Source organism: Tyto alba, unplaced genomic scaffold (genome assembly GCF_018691265.1).
Source record: "Tyto alba isolate M040663 unplaced genomic scaffold, T.alba_DEE_v4.0 Super-Scaffold_27, whole genome shotgun sequence".
Taxonomy (NCBI): Eukaryota; Metazoa; Chordata; class Aves; order Strigiformes; family Tytonidae; genus Tyto; species Tyto alba.
In genome coordinates, this window is record NW_024881301.1 from 9538561 (window position 1) to 9556558 (window position 17998).

The window sequence follows — 17998 nt, forward strand, 5'->3', positions numbered from 1 at the left end:
ATGGGCACAAACTCTGGGAATGGGCATGATCTGAAGAATGTAATCTATCAGATGCTAAGCAGTACAGCCAAAAGTTCACCCTGCTCTTCGCATAATATTACAGTATTAGTAAACTGCTTGCATCAATGAACTATTCTTAAGTGGTTAAATTCAGAGAAGTAGGCCCAAATTGTGAATTCTTTTATCTCTTCTTTGTCCCCTGCCCACCCTAAAACTGCCATGTGGTGATTTGAAAGCTCCCTTTTGGTTTCAGTAAAGTGGAGTATGTGATAAAACATCTGATGTCATTCCATAGATAAGAAAATAACATTGATTTAGGATGGTATGGCTGTTAAATTCTTTTAAATCAATGAGTTTGAGTTCCTTCTGCCAGCTCACATTTCCAATGCTTTTTACAAAAACACTTCAATTTGTGCCATCAGTCTCCAAACCACTTTTGATACATCTATTGTTTCTCCGATCTATAACATTTTTAATGGTTTTATTATTATTTTTTGTTTTCAGGTGGAGGTCCTATTTCATAACTACATTTTAAACTTTTAATTCCCAGATTATGTCTTTTCTGTTTTGGAAATACTTGGAAAACTGCATGTACTGCAGATTTATAAATAAACAAGAATAGGACTACTGCTCTGATAAAAATATTCGCTGTGGACATGTTATACATTAGCTTTTTTTATTCCCAACTTAATTATTTTGGGTTTCGTTCAGCTGTTAAACTTGATCTTTTTAAAATTAAAACTTACCTTCAAATATATGAGTAGGGTTTCTTTGTTTTCAGTGGTCACAGTGTGTATGACTTGCTTGTACTTTAACTAAAACAGATGCTCTGAGGCAGACAGCAGATTTACAGACAGCAGGTCAGATGAACAGAGTCCAGATATGGATAGCGTAGTTTCCAAACCCACTTGATTTATGATGGAACTCTAGGCCATTTTTTTTTTCTCAGATTTTTAGAATGCCTAGTGTTAGGATGAACAATAGTTCTATCACAGCACAAAGGCATTCAGCTAACTGCAATATTGCAGGTGTGGTGATCTTGACTTTATTAATATTGGTAACAATTGAACTTCCTAAAAGACTTGTCCAAATTTAATTAAGAAAGAAGAGAACCCATCAGAATTATTATAGATATTCGAAATAGCATTCCTTTTATCCAGTTGTCTATAAAGTTTGTTTATCCAGTTGAAACCACTTGTTTCATTTTGGGCCTATTGTCTCTCATCCTCCCACTATGCACCACTGTGAAGATCCCAGCTCCATCTTCTCCATAACCTCGTTACAGGTACAAGGGGTTGCTTTTGGATGCCTCTGAAGTGATCTTGTCTCCAGACTAAGCCAACCCTGCTACCACTGCCTCCACTCACAGAGCAACTGTTCGAGCCCTTACTGAACTCGTGTCCCTCTATTGAACTTGCTTCAGTTTACTGATATTTTTCCAGTACTCGAGGCCCAAAACCAGACACAATAATCCAAACATGGTTTAAGAAATGCCAAGTAAAGGGCAAAATTACTCCTTTTGATTTTCTGGTTGTGATCCTATTAACAAAGCCCATGAAGTTGTAATAACCTGCCATTCTGCTGGGGCACACTCTTGGCTCCTGTTCAACCCACTGCTCTCCACAAACACCAGGGTCCTTCCTGCAGAACAGCTCTCTGGACACCCAATAGACAGCCCATCTCTTCACCAGGGACTCTTCTTTCCCTCATACAGGACTTTGTATTTGTCCTCATGAATTTAATGAGGTTTCTGTTAGTGCATTCTTCCCTACTGTCTAGGTGCCCATGGATGTCAGCCCTGACCCTTGGCTGTATCAACTGATCACCAGGTATGGTGTCATCTGGAAACTAGACAAGAGTGCACTCTGTCACCTCCTTCGTGATACTGATAAAGTTGTTAAGTAGGTCAAGTCCATTGTGGTACTCCTCTTGTTACCTGCTGCCCGATGAAGCATTGTCCATAAAGCACTGCCCTCTAAGCCTAATAATGCAACCAGTAGTTTCCATCCATCCAGATTATAATGTCCCACAGTTGGTAAGAGAACATTGTGGGACAGTATCCAAAGCCTTGCTAAAACAAATTAAATGACATTCACTGCTCTTCCTTTGTCCACAAATCCAGTTGTTTCATCACAGAAAGTAATCAGGTTGGTCAAGCATGATTTATCATTAGTAAATTCATGCTGACTTCACAGTAACTTTCTTCTTGTCACTAGAAATGTGTTTCAGGAAGACTTGTTCCATATCTTCCAAGGATCAAACTGAGACTGACCAGCTTGTAGTGTTCTGCATAACCTTTTGGATTTTTTTGAAGATGAGGGCAACATTTGCCTTTCTATAGTCAGAGGCTTTCACTGATCTCGAAAAAACAGAGGTCCTGGGAGGACATCAGCCAATTTTTATCAGTGACTTTGGTTCAGGTCTCATGGACTCTTATGGGTCAAGTTCTCTCAAATAATTCCTGACTTGACCTTCATTCATGGCTGGTAGTTCTCTCCTTGAACACTGCCTGCAAGCACAGAGGCCTGGGAGACTTTCCTGGTGAAGACTGAGACAAATAAAACATTGAGTACCTCAGTGTAATGTTGTCTCCAGCCACTAAATTACCCGAATCATTGAGCAATGGGTCCAAGCTTTTTGCTGCTACTGTATCAGTAGACGCTCTGCATGTCATCCTCAAGGCCCCTTGCAAGCCTTAACTGCAGCTGACCTTTGGCTCTCCTAACATCATCCCTGTGTGGTCAGACAGTGTCTCTAAATTCCTCATTTACAGCCTGTCCTGTGCATCCACATCCTATATACTGCCTTTCTGTACTGGAGCTCCACCAGGAATTTGCTGTTTATTCAAGCAGGTCTGCTACTTCTACTGTTCTTCCTGAGCATTGGGAGAGACTGTTCATTCATTTGGGGGAAGCTGTCCTTAAAGGCCTACTAGATTTCCTGAGCTCTTTTGACCTTCAGAGCTGCCTTCAAGGGCATCATATTTACCATACTCCTGGGGAAAAAAAAAAGCATAATCTGATCCTTTGAAGTTCAGATTCAGCTCTGCTGAAGTTAGCATGAGCCAACTATAGTTGACATCTGCATGGGAATATTTAGAGGCTTATCTTTCTTAAATTCCAAGTTAAGCAGTAGGAGATTACCCAGCAAGAGTAAAGATCTCCCTTGGCATCACAGTGTTCCCATTACCTAGTATTTCCTAAGTGTTTGTCAACACCATCTTGTTCATGAAATGGAACAAAATACCTCAGCTGGAGCAGGCAAAAGCTACGTCTTCTCAAACCAGAGGCAGCTCTTGTCAAATGTGTTCTGGTGACCTGAAAAGCACATGTGTGTCAAGTGGTCTTGGGAGCCAAAGATATGACTTGATATTGGAAATTACTACAGGGCAGCTAGATTTAGCACTGAAGTGAGTAGGTTACAAAGTGATTCTAGGAACACAAAGTAACAGGAATTATGCGAGTAACACATTTTCCTAAAAAATGTTCTAAATAAGCTCGATTGTAAAACTCTGGCCTGAAACTTTGAGGGGAAAGGACAAGCAGCACTGAAGTATCATTGTGCTGCAAGCAATGCATCCCCGCTGTCTTCTTCCAGCAAGCTCGTAGTATCACAGATGTTTCTTAGCTGCTCTGATGCCTACCAAACAACTCATTTTGTCAGCTTTTCAGGGAATCTCTTTTAACTTCAGTGAGTTGAATGTCAGACCTCAGCAGCAGAAATAACCACAAACTTATCCCCAAATAACTAATCAAAGGTAATGAAAGAAGAGATTATAAACATGGCTTCAAAGAGGAGTCAAGGAGCCAAGTGGAAAACAGAGACTGCTCAAAGAGAGTAGACACGGAAAGAAGCACAAGATTGACCTACCAGGTCACATCTAAGGTTCTTAAGGTTTTTTTTCTGGCAATGGTCACAAATGAATGTCTTTGGAATAGGAATCTTTCAAGCTCCAACTATTTGCAACCCACAAACTTTAAGACAGAGGTATTGTTTTTGTATCGAATAACCTTCAATGGTTGGTTTTTTTTTTTTTGTTTTTTTTTTTTTGTTTTTTTTCTTTTTTTCCAGTTGGCTGTTGAATCCATGAAAACCTTTGGCATATAAAACATGCTTTATCAAGAAATTTCACAACTTATTTACATACAGTGATAGATAGGCACCTTCCTTTGATTATTTTAAACATCCCTTCTAACCTTGCCCATTAAAAACTCAAGAAGTGTGTAAACTTGTAACATCTTCCCTCAGATATCTATCATCTAGGCTGAAGAGTCCTATTCCATTTAAGTGTTTCTTGTAAAGATGCCATTTCATAGCTGTGATCATCTTTGTAATCATCATCCTAGGCAAAGCAAAATTGCTTTGGAGTGGGGAAAATGTAGAGATAAGGGAAATCCTGAAGAAGGTTTAGAAGAACAAAAACATGGAAAGATGTGAGAAATTTCAGGCATGAAGGAAAAAAGCAGAAGAGAATGAAGGAAGGTTGGGCTGTTTCCTTATTTGATTACAACACCATTACTATTGTAGAGTTATTGCTGCAACCAGCTCCTACTACAATTATAGTCAATTATTACATTTATGTCGTCGTTTGAGCCTGTGCTCATTAGCTAAACGCCACGAAGTCGCTCACCCACCCTCCCCCCACTTGGGAATGGGGAGGGAATCGGAGGGGCAAAGGGAGACTTGCGGGTTGAGATAAAAACAGTTTAATAACAGTAACAGAATAATACACTGACAGCAGTATCAACGGGTAATGTACCATACAGCTGCTCACCACCCACCGACCAGCACCCTCCTGCTCCTGGCTGATGATCCCGAACACAAAAGTGCCAGAGCCACACTCCCAGAAGTGAGATCCCCTCCTAGCTGACTCCTTCCTTTATATAGTGAGCATAACATCACATCACATGGAATATCGGCCAATCCGGGCCCAGCCCTCCAGCTGTGCTCCCCCCGCCCCCGCACACAGGTGAGGGCACTAGGACCTGGAGAGCCTCTGGAATCTCAGTGTGCTGCAGCACTTCTCCAGCTACCAAAACAAACATGAACTCTATTCCAGCCCGAACCAGGACATTTTATTTTAGAATACTACTTTGATCAAGAAGCTACCATATTAAAATCAAAGACAAAGTAGAAAGCTTAAAAGGCATTTTAAAAAACCTTCAAAATATTTCTCTGGAGTTAACAAAAGTTCCAGAAGTGTTGGGATTTGAAATTTTGATCGTTTTTCTCTCTATCTTGTTTCAGATTTTTCCGAGAGGACATATTAGAGGTCATCTCTGCAATAGATAGTAATCTTTGAAGCTAACTGGGTTGTTTTCATCTCTCTCTAGAGCATCACCTGCTATCCAGGCTTGATGTCAAATCTTTGGACTTTTTGCACTGCTACTTTAATGAAAACAACAATTATTTTTGTCGTGGTTTGGGCCTGATCAGCAGCCAACCACCACACAGCCACTCTCTCTCCCTTCTCTTCCAGCCATAAGAAGGGACAGAGAGTCAGGCTTGGGGTTCAAGATAGGACTGGAATGGGGAAAAAATCCCCCTTTGTGGTCACAAGCAAAAAGCAGAATCATTAGAGGAAGAAAAAAAAGAACATGCATTTATTACAGACACTAACAACACTTAGAGTAGGACAGTGAGAAGCATTGCCACATCTTGAGAACACCTTCCCCCCACCCCTCCCTTCTTCCCAGGCTCAGCTCTGCTCCCGATATCTCTACCTCCTCCCGCAGCGGCTCAGGGGCAGGGAATGGGGGGTGCAGTCAGTGCTGCCACTTCTGCCATCTTTGGTGGCAAGAGCTGCTGGAACTTCTCCTGCTCCATCGTGGTCCCCCTCTCACAGGAGACAGTCCTCCACAAACTTTCTCTGACACGAGTCCCTCCCATGGGCTGCAGCGTTCCCCACACTGCTCCATCGTGGGTCACCAACTTTCTCTGACTGGATTCCTTCCCACAGCTGCAGCCCTTCCTGAGCTGCTCTGGCATGGGACACCCCCGCATGCTGCAATCCTTCCAGTGCTGAATTACAGCAGCAGGGCTACCTTTTCCCACAAGACCCTGGCCTTCTTCAGGCACAGCACCTTGATCATCCAGGTGAAATGAAACACAGGCCATAAATCAATGCCTGCTCCACTGTAGAACTTCATGGGGGGGGGGGGGGGGGGGCACCCTACCATCTCACCACAGAATACAGGGACAAGGGGGTCTCTGCTCTGGCACACCTCCCTCCACCTTTCCTCCTCCATTCACACAGCTGCAGCAACTCCTCCTCACAAGTCCCACTGCTCATCACCACGTCCCTTCTTAAATACATTATTGCACAGGTGCCACTGATTGACTCAGTTTCCAAACAGAGGTGGAGCAGACTTGGAGCTGGGGGAGTTTCAAGAAGCTTCTCACAGGCGGCCACCCCTATAGCCCTCTCCCCTGCCACCAAAAAAACACCACCACTCACTCAACCCAGGACAACTTTATTTATTAGCTGGAACTCTAAACTCATGTAATGTATTTGAATTGTGAATAAATTGTCTTCTATTTTGACATTGCTGCATTGTAACAAATTGAGTTTGCTGTATGTTTTCTCTGACTGATGGCTTGAGAAAACTTTTCTGGCATTTTGAGCTCTTTTACTCTTAAATATGTAGTTTTATCACTCAGAAAAAAAAAAAAGCAAAAGTAATGAATCATTCTGGACCTTCATTCATACTAACATAATTCTATTTTCTAAGGAAAATAAGTTTAAACTTTTATTTGAAACCTGGCATGAAGCTGCAACATCATGGGAGTATCAGAATAACATAGAAAAGTTGAGATATGAATGTCAGGATATTAAATCAACATTTGGAATTATTATTCATTTAGGAACTACTTAGAGGGTGTTAACTACTGCTGGGGAGCCCTCCTTACTGCAAGCAGGCTCTATGGCTTCAGTAAGATCCTACTTGCATAGCTTTTAACTCCCATGGGTGGAAATTCCCCATTATGACTCTTCAAAAATATATTTTTTTTTAAAATAGTAAAATCTTATTAACAGAATATTGTGAAAGACAAAAATCATATCTCGCAGAAACAGTTAATCAAGTTGCTATAGTCTAAGCCATATCATGAATCAGTGACATAGCTCACATGGATTTCCTCCAAGCTGAGCTCTGGGGCTCTCTGTAGTCTGACAGCTACTCCTGCCATTCAGCATTAAACATTGTTTCTTTGGTATTTGTAGATTAAATGGTGATGCCCATCTTCCAGATATTCCCCAACCATCCCAACGGATAACAGGTTTCTCCAAAGATATTGGATTGAGATCTCTATTGCCAGGAGCTATGCATATGTAGTTGAACTGTGTCCTCTACTTGAAGACAAAATACTTCAAAGTGCAGAAACTGAGGCATGAACATTGAACATATATGACAAATTGTCATGCTGAGAAGTCATCTTACAAGTAGTTCTACAATAAAACAGGGAGTTTATAACTCCTGTAACAGTGCTAAGCAAAGCTAAAATTATTCACTTTACACAAATATGTTATCAAAAGCTTAACCATGGATAAGATTCATTCCTTCATAGCCTGATGTATAGATCTTAAAGGGATTGATTAGCATGGAGCTTAAATGTCCTAAAGTGGAAATCCTCTTACCACTCTTGGTCATAAGAATGGAATTGAAAACAACAGAGAATATAAAGTCACTTGCAGAGTTAATATTCTAAACCCATTTCTCTGAAAAGACATCAAGCCACACTGTATGTTATTCTTCACTTAACCACTTTCATATTTATCTCTATCCCTAACATCAGCCAGGGGGATTTAGCATTTCTCAGAGTTAGAAGAGGTTTTTGTAAACTAGACTCTATGCTGCTAACTGCTAAAAATGCCCACAAGAAGGAAAATATCTACCTTATCCTCAAATCATTATTTTTTTTTGTTCAGTTTTGTGCAACTTTCTGAATTATGCATAAATCTGAAAGGCAATAGAGATGATTCTATATAAATGAGAACATTTTTGAATGGAGAAGCAAAAACATATGAGGACAAGGTTCTTGACCTGAAGATCTTACAATCTGAAGAAAGGACACATAAAAGATAAAAACTCTCAAGGGCAGACTGGGGTGGACAAGAAAGCTGAATGCAATGTTAGGCTGACTTAGAATTTGATGAGTGGAAAGCAAGGTGGATTTAACAATAGTTTTTTGCTTTCATTTAAAAAAATGGACTAAATGATGGTGCAATGGTCAGCCCGAGCCTGTATCAACAGACAATTTAGGCAAGTATCTCTGGGATCAAGTTCATCATCGGTTCATCAGTCTAAAGTAGTAGATTGCTTCCTCATAAGATCCATCTCAATTAACTAATACAATTGCACCTTAAAAAATAATTGGATTTTTGATTTCCCCTAATCAGACTAGAGATGCAATGGAGAGTGCAGTTATGAAGGTGACGAGAGAGAGAAGAGAGCTCAAATCACCTTCTTGTACTCAAAAAACAGATAGAAGATAATACTCCAGATATTCAGGGTCATGGGAGTGTTCAGTGTTGCATCAGTAAAGTGAAAGGGAAACTGAAGTAGCTGTAGGAGAAATATGGTTTCCTTCTAGAAAATCTGCACCTAAATAGTTATTCTGGAAACCTAACTATAAATAATTGCTTGCTTGAGTGGGGCAATTTAAATGGAGAGAGAGAAGAATTAATCAGTGAGACTGGGGGAAGTGAGGGGGGGAAGCAGGGGCTCAGAAATGTTTTCCTAAGGTACTGTATGTGAGGGTGAGAGCACTTAGTCCTTCATTAATAGCAGAGGGTGATACAATGAAGTGTCCTAGGAAGATGAGGAGGGTGGCAATGCACCGAAAGAGGGCTTTTACCCTTGCATTTTCTCTTTCAGGTGAGGTATGTTTTCTGACATGCTAGATGACATCCATAGCCTCTGAATCATTCAAGATATTCTGAGGGAGGGAGAGAGAGGGAACAGGACAGCATAGACAAATTCTATCCAAAAATGTAAATTTGTATATTGTTTGCATGATGTTGGTACTCACTGCTGTCATTGTATATCTTTGCTAAAAGATATAATCAGTTCTTGTAAGGAGTGCAAATATATTGATCAATTACATGACAAATGACAGACTGATTTATGTCTGTACTGTCTCCAGTCATGAGTTAGGAAGGCACTGTTGCTAGGAAGCTGAGAGCACTGAAGATTTCAACTGCAGCAGGAAAACTTGGTTTCATCATGTTGCGCTCTCTAAATCTCTTTTAACTCGTCAGAGAAAACACATTTGTTTTTCCAATCTGTATATTTGACTTCTTCCTCTGACAGATATACAGAAAACTGCCTAGGTGAATGCATGACCTTACAATATAATCACTCACAATGAATTTTTAAAAATTATTTAAACTCCCTCTGAAAATAGCACTTTCCCCCTTGCTCCAAAGGTGTGATATACTCCTTCAGCCCTACACCTGGCAATATAATCACAGAGTTAATAAGATATCAGAAAGAAGAGAATAATCTGGAGTCTTAAACCCACACATAGGCTCTAAATAAAATCTTCATTTTTCTAAAGGGCTGAGCAATAAGCAGCTACAGTATAGGTCAAAGAAAGAGCTCTGAAAATCAAACCATTAATTCCAGTGCCTAAATATGAATTTGAAAGTCAATGCAGTGTTTGAAAGTCAGTAATAAGAACATTTTAAGTATGTTTAGCTTTAAAAATCTAACTTTAAGATTAAGGTTTTCTACAGGTCATATCTGCAACAGCTTGGTTTTTCAGAACTTCTGAGCACTTAGTGGTCAAACTGGACATGCTGTAATCTATGGGCACTCAGCTTTCCTCAGCAGAAAGGCAAAGGTGTCTCAGGTTAGTGTTACAGGACACTCTGATCCTGAGTTTTAAGAATTAATTACATTGGCTGGGAAATTACAAATTTTCTTTTGTCCATGATACCTCTGGTGCAGCACTGCCCCTGCAATAAGTGGAACCTGAAAATACCTGAAGAGGATATGAAGCCTGGCAGAGGAGACTGGATGAGGCTGCAAAGCCACAGTACAAGTCCCACAAGGCAAAACTGTAATTTCCTGCAGTAAGTGCAAATTCAGGTCATTTCCAAAACCCGTTTTCCATTGCAAAACAATTTTGACAGACAAAGATTGACCAGTCATTAAGTTGCACATATTTTTCCAAACAGTCCTTCTCAAACTTCTTAATCATAACCACTGTCATTGCTCAAAAATTCCTGCAGATCATCATTCACCTCTATCATTAAACTTCTAGCTAGAAACCCTCTGTAATCAATAGGATTCTGCAGATCATCTTGGGAAGCACTAGTTTACATCTTCATAAGGGTTTCTTAATTTGCTCACAGGTTTTAAACATAAGCATTAAAAGAAACAGAGAGAGTGTTAGAGCAGATTAGTTTACACTTTCATTCTTATTGTTTATGTTGTGAGACACTGGGAGGAGTAATGGAAAGAGGAGGGAAGGAAGGAGGGTTTGGATTAAAGCATATGTTCAAGGATATATTAATGTAGATAAACTTTTAAAAATCTGAAATTGTATAAAATTTCCTTCAGGACACCTTAGGAACAAGGTGGGGGAAGTGTTATTTTATTTATATAAAATATTCACAAACATTCAAGTCATTCTCCAAGACTAACAGAGAACATCTTGATGTCTCTTTTAAAAGTTTCTCTGTGAAAGTTTGAATGTTATTGTTACATCACTTTTTGGAGCAAAATTATGAGAAACTGAAGCTAAGTCAAAACAAATCATGTGTGACCTCCACAAAAGCTAAACTGGAGTCTGTACATTTATTTTTAAATGATATTTTGTTGGCTCCTCTGATCTAGATGGGCAGTAGGCCAAGCTAAATCCCTCAACCTTAACTGAAGCCCAATTAACTAAGATAAATTGTCAAATCACTCCATAGAGGTGATCATCATGATTTAATCTTCGAAGTTTAGGTTGTTGGCCAAAATAGGTATTCTACTGAGTATCACAGAGCATTTGTTATCAAATCCACCCTTTCTCTAGCCAAAGTATTTTGTGTCAAAGACAGATCCCTTAAAGTTGGGAAATTTCAAAAACCCAATCCCAGAGTGCCTACTGCTTCAGACAAAGGCAAAACATCCCGTGACTGCTCTGTATACATGATCCATTTTTTTCTCTGAGGAGTTATTCCTTCCAGCCACCTTTTTAGTCTTTCTTGGATATATACTATAGCTCCAGACATTCAGCTTTCCTGTTCCACCCATTCGCTTCAGCTGCATCTGTGGAGCCACATACATTTGGGTAAAAATTTACTTTTCTGTGCAGAGTTTTCTTCAGACTGAGGTGCTAAACACAGGCTTGCATCATCTTGCCAACTGCACCTCTGGCCCATAAGTCTGTCCCTCCAAGACTGACACCAAACCTAGCCTTTTTGCGCAACCTGGGAGCTCAATTCTGTGGTGAGCTGCAGGGAACTGGGGGGGTTCCCTAGGCTTTGCGATTCAACCTGGGTGCAGCTGTACACTTGATGAAAGTTTGGGCACAGGCGTTGCCTAGCTCCCATAGTATGCTAGGGTATGCACAATATTAGTCATTGTTAATGAAGTAGGTCCTCCCAGTGTCCCTAACTTTGTCCTCCCAACTTTTAAATATGAAATCCTCCTAGTCAGGGTGAATAGAAGTACAATTTTCTCTGTTTTGTTTCTAGCAATCAGAGTTAAATACCAGGTTGTGTCCTCAAAATTTTGAGAATCTTTAAAGATTATTTATCTTTGCACTCTATCTCTGAGTATATTACATCCTTTTTAATATTAGTTCTAGTCTTCTACTATAAACTCATGATGTTATGAACATCAGATATTTTAACTGTTTTTTTAGATAAAAAGAAGTTACTATGATCCAAAACTATCATGTTAGCTTCTTATTCTGTTTATCTATTTATCTATGAGGGTGAGAAGCCTGTTTATCAAGATTGCCTATAGTATGGAAGGTATTACAGCTATCTCTCATGCATTCAAAATGCAGCCTTCTCAGAGGCAAAGTCACAATTCTACAAGGGGCACATGCAGAAAACAATGCAAAACACCCTTGAATTTAACCCTTGAAAATCGGGTTTCACTAACAGTTTCTCATCTTAAAATTACCTGCAGTATACTCACTCTCCTTATACAAATGTTCACAGAATTTTTGTGCTTAAAATGCTCTTCAGTAATGTATAACAGAAAAAAAATGTGTCTTTACTCTGCAGAAATTGACAAAACCATGTATTCTGAACAGGATTTCAATAACTGTTAACCATGTGAAAAAAACAGCCCACTTTCATGTACACATGCTGCTTCGTAAGGATTTTTACACAGAGGATTTGTTTATGACTATTCAAAAATGCTCAGGCTATAGAAGAGGATGCTATTGAACTCTTGCATTGCCAAGAATAATTCTTCTGTAAAGATCTGGTCTTAAACTTGCATTGCTGACTGTATATAAGATTTATGGAGCATAAAAGAAACTTCAAGATATACATTGTGAAATAGCTCTGTTCATTTAGTAAGAATATTTACTTTACACAGAGGTGGTGGTATATGCTAGCTGAAGTATTGACATTAATATTGATTTGGATGTGCCATGGTAGACTAGAAGAAATACTGAAAAAGACAAAGTAAAGTGTGCAAATCAGCTTAAGTTAGTAATTATAACTATATGAAGTTTTTTCTTTTGTCTGCACCAGCAATGAGATTCCTGTCACCTAGTTTTCCTAACTAGCAAGTAAACATCTAATTTCAACTAAACACCCATGTCTTCCAATTGTTCTCACTAGAGGAAAGAAGGTACAACTTCTCTCAGTCACCATTATTTTAGGATGAAATAATCATCTTCTCTCTTTAATGACCCCAGATAGACGTTAGACAACTGTCTTAATCTGTACACATGGATTTTAGCTGAATGTTGGTGAGATTAATCTTTTCTTCTGTATACAAACAACAAAGACCAATATCTGAAGCCCAATAGAGTACATTGCAGATGACTTAGCATTTCTGAACGTGAGGTTGTGCTATTTAGGTTCATGGTTGTTTGAGGAGCAAGCATTTAGGCACCTGTTTTGAGAGTATAGTTCATCATATGATGTAAATATGATGGCCAAGTACAACAATAAAAATGTACAAAATAAGAAATTACTTTTACAAGAATTTATCCAATAAAAACTGAACACTGACTTTCTAGACAAAATTTAAAACTTAAACTACAAAATGGAAAAAAAAAATGTTGTATTTAAAGAGAAGGATTTGAAAGACCATAAGACCATAAAGTCAGAGTAAAGAAGGAGGATGCTCAAGGCCAACAAGGGTAGCAAAAAAAGAAGGCTAAGTGTTAAAAGGCCAATACAGAGTGCTTCAAGGCAATGGAATATATCAATTTACATGGATATATTTAAGATGAGACTTGTAGGGAGAACAGAGAGGTTAACAGAATATAACCCCTGAAGTATGTAATTTGAGAGATCTGGGGAGGGGCAAGACATAAAAAAAGTCCAGATGAGAATGGCAATGACATATATAATGTAGAGCAAATGTAGTATAACGCAGTACAGAATTATAGAGGTCATTATACTTTCTTGGATAATTCTAAAACTCAGAGTTTCTCGTCTTAATTACTATTTTATTAATAAGGAAAGGCACATCTTAAGCTAGTATATAACGTGGTAAGGGAAGGGGCAGCTTCATTTAGCATGATTTGTTCTCTGCAGAGAACAAAAGCCTTTTGGCTTTATGATATTCTTCTTTTGACAAAAGCATCCAATTAATTACACGTGTTGTATCCTACTCACAAAACCCAAATGGAAAATGTTCTCTGGGCAGATACTTGATGCAAGCTGAAGGAAGGTGCTTTTATATTTGTAAAGACAAATGACTTCAATGTCAACTTTAATTAAAAACAATTCTTCCAAAGATTGAAGGCAGTCATGACTCAGGGAATGGAAAGATCTAAACCATGACAAAGAATCTTACTTCTCAAATGAGAGATGTGATACAAGTGTCTTGAACTGAGACAAAAGAATTATCAGCGAAACTTGCCTTTTAAAAAGTTATTATCATAAAAAGCATAGAAATAACATGTATTATATTTTTATTTTGTCCAGACTTTTGATTAGCAAGGTTTGCTGACTCCCTGTCAGAAATATGAATGTCCACCCTTACTTTCTTCCAGACCTCATGTGGGTGAGTACTGACTTGAGTACTGGGAACAGCAAAAGAATGGTTTTAATTAGCTATTATCTGCACTTGTTCGGGACATAATTCTTACTAAATGTATGCACATTATTTATTATCTGTTGAAGAAAAAGAATTATGAAAACTGACTGAAATGAGAATGGCATTTTCTATGCCAAGCTTGAATGATATGGAAGTCAATGCTATTCAAAGTGCCAGCAGCATATGCCAACTTCAATTAGAACATGAAAGGAAAATCTGTTGCTGAAATTTAACAGCACACTTTGAGGATCTTATATGTGCTTATTCAGAACTTAGAGGATTGAATATCCTTACGAAATTCTAAGTTTTGACATTTTGTTGAAGCTGTTGTTAAGTATTGGTCTTATTGTAGGATTCTCTGAATGAAATACTGTGTCCTGTGCTTTACAGAAGTTCAGAATAGATTATCATAATGATCACTTCTGGCCTGAGAACCTTTCTGTCTGAGAAAGTATTCGTTAAAGTTATTGTATCTTGTCCTTCCATGTCACCTTTCCCAGTTAATTGCCTACAGTAGCAATGAGATAGCTGCATTTCAGGTGACTGTATCAGTGGGCTGCAGCACTCCTTAACATGCTAGAAGGGCAGTGAAGTGCGAAGACCTTTGCTCCAGGGAGCTTGAGATCAATCCATATTATATGGCCTGAACTGCATCAGGAAAAAAAGGTTTCCATTGTACATTCCAGTGCTGCTAGGCGGTCCCCATAGTGTTGCTGAAACAGCCATGCATCACTCTCTAATCCGCAGAGTAAACTAATGTATGACAATCTCACGTGAAACCCTTGAGCTGGCTTTTCAGACAACGACAGCTTGGAAGTCCTTATTCCAGGAGTTCCACAATTCCCTTTACTGGAATTAGTCAGGAACTACAACCTAAGTTTTTGAAGATTTAATGTCTCACAGATCCATTATACTGACCTGAGTGGGTTTGGAATAGGGTCAGACTTCATATCTAGGATCAGTACCTGGTATGCAGGATACTTTCTAGGAAGAAGTTTGGCTGATCTCCATAGCCTCCACAAAGTTCTTTTAAAGGAACTGACGACTGTCATGGACTGCAGCTTAATTTGAGCAGCCCAGTCCATAACAGAGTTTATAATACAAGTCCATATTAACCACAGATCTTTATTTATTATTTTCATGTAAAATATACACTGGCCAGTTACTGTTTTCTCTGCAGTGCACTTAAACTGTGTGCTGATAAAATGCCATTTGTTTTAAAAAGATCTCAAAGTTGTCTTAGTTATCCCCTTCTTGTGTATTATAGGGAAAGTTTCAGAAAGCTACCACCACTTTCTTTTAATAGTCTAAAAATCTACAGCATAAAAGTAGAATTTTAAGTAATTTTTTAGAATTTTTCTCCTGAACAAGTTTTTAAATGTGTCAAGTGGCAAGACTGTTATTTCTAAGACTGGTTTAATATGACATTGCAGGTACCTTTCTGACCTTAATAGATAGAACCTTATACTTACCAGCTAACCTCCCAAGAGCTCCTTTAAGATCTCCTGGACAATAATTATGAGGAAAATACTGGTAAGAATAGAAACAGAACCTAGATATTCTTTCCTGAATATACACCTGAATACCTTTAGTTAACATTCACTTAAAATGCTCATTAAAAGACGATTTACAATTAAAAATGAGATATGAAGCAATCTCACTTCCAAGTATTGGCAGATATGGCATACAAGGTTTTTACGATTATTTGCCTTTCCAAATAGTTACATAACATCCCTTGAGCAGAAGTTGCGTGACCTGTTCTGCTATGGAAAAAAATATGTGGTCTCTTTCAGTTTCTTTATCTATGTGATATTAGCAGTAATGCTTTTCTGCCTTTCAGTAATACATTCCTTTTGTCTGGTGTCATGCTAAGGATTCAAAACCACTGCCTTTGCACCAGTGACATCAAATGCAAAAATTATAAATGCAGCTAATCAAAAATAATTCACAAGTCTGCTTTCTACAAAGAAAAAGTAGCTTTGAATATAATAGTCTGTAGAATCTGACTAATGTTGTCATATTTCTCCTTTCCAGTATTAATTAAAATAAAAGAGTATCTTTTGTGGGAAGAGATTACCACCAAAATATCATTTAAAATATAACTCCTGTGTCATATTGAGCTATCCAAATTGCTCAGGGTCAGAATATTGTACCCAGTTCCTGATTTAGGATTCTGGTCTTGCACTTCTGATTACTGTATCCTGTGAGTGGCTACTAGGACAGTCTCAAGATTCTGCTCCCCAAACTTTCTCCTCTAGGAGAAAAGAAACAACCTCAAACTTCACCTAGAGGATCAAAAAGTCCCCAAGTTAAGACATCTGTGATTTCCAACCATCATATTCTAATCCATATTAAAACCAGTCAGGGAAACAAAAGCCCTGATCTAGTGAACATACAGTTTAATATTGGCAGATTTAATGCAAATCACTAGGAAGACATGCAAATCTAAGAGCAGATGGTATAGCCAAAGAGATAAGCTTTCTAATTTTTAGTAAAATAAGTTATTCTGTGGTCAGTTTGAAAGTGAATGATTGCTTGTTGCATATATGGTACGGGGGTGTGTCTTGTGCAGAGGTTAGAAAAGGTAAATAAAGGAACAAATAAAAAGCCAGAGAACTGAACTTAAATATATTAAAGCCTAAATAATGTCCAGTACAAAACACTCATCCAGGCCCCAGGCTCCAGAAGGAGGGAAAGGATCACAAGATGGCAGCAGGAGAAGGGCAACTCCGTCAAACCACAGCCATCACCAAGAATAATGCCTTTCTGCTGGGGAAGGCAACAAAGAGGTTGCAACAGATGGAGAAGTTGCCTCAGTGTCACTGTATCAGATGTAAAATGTATGTAATACAAAATGTATAGAATGTAAAATGTATGTAGAATATTGCATCATTCTTCTGGAAGATGCAAAGTTTTGAAAGCTTAAGAAAACCCATTCAAATGTAGACAATTGGGGAATTTTTAGGGAACTTTATACTCAGAATTATGCTCAACAGTAGCCCTTTTGAAGCATAAATTGGAACAGCATAGCAGAATATATGGTAAAGATTTGGGGGGGGGGGGTGTAGAAATCAACAACACCTTATCTATATTTGAAGTTATTTTTAGCAACAATATTGCAAACTGTAAAACTGATCAGACTATGAGGGTATGAAAATGTATTGTAAGGAACAGCATATGTCGATTGCTTCTCCCTTTTCCCTACCCCCAGTTTTTTATTTGTCTTCCTCCAGATCATTTAATTAATTATTTATTTTATAATACAATTTGTGGGAGTATATCCAGATTTATGGATCCAGAATTTATTGTATACTTTACACCCTGCAAAAGTGGAAAAATAAGAGTAAAAGCTGTATAAGAAAGTATTAGAATGGCCTGTGTCAACATAGATGTTTTCCTCATTTTTTTTATCTTTCATCATTTGTTCAGTCCATTTTACATGGCAAGGTATTAGACTTCTATAGTATTGCTCATTAAAGAGTATAGAATTCTACAAAAATCAAAGAAATTACATAGGAAATCAAGCCATTGCACAAATGCTTCTCAGGGTTTGGGATGATTATTTTTATTCAGAATCTGAGACTGTTTTGCAGCCAAGAGACATTATGTTAGGAAATGTTGAAGATGGACATAAATAAGCTAACAGAGCATGCATTTGTGTCACGCTATGTCCTAATACCACAAAATATTATGCCAGAATCAGACACAATTAGAACAAAAATTCTGTAAGGACAGAAGACAGCACAGTGAAACAGTGTTGTGAAAGTTTG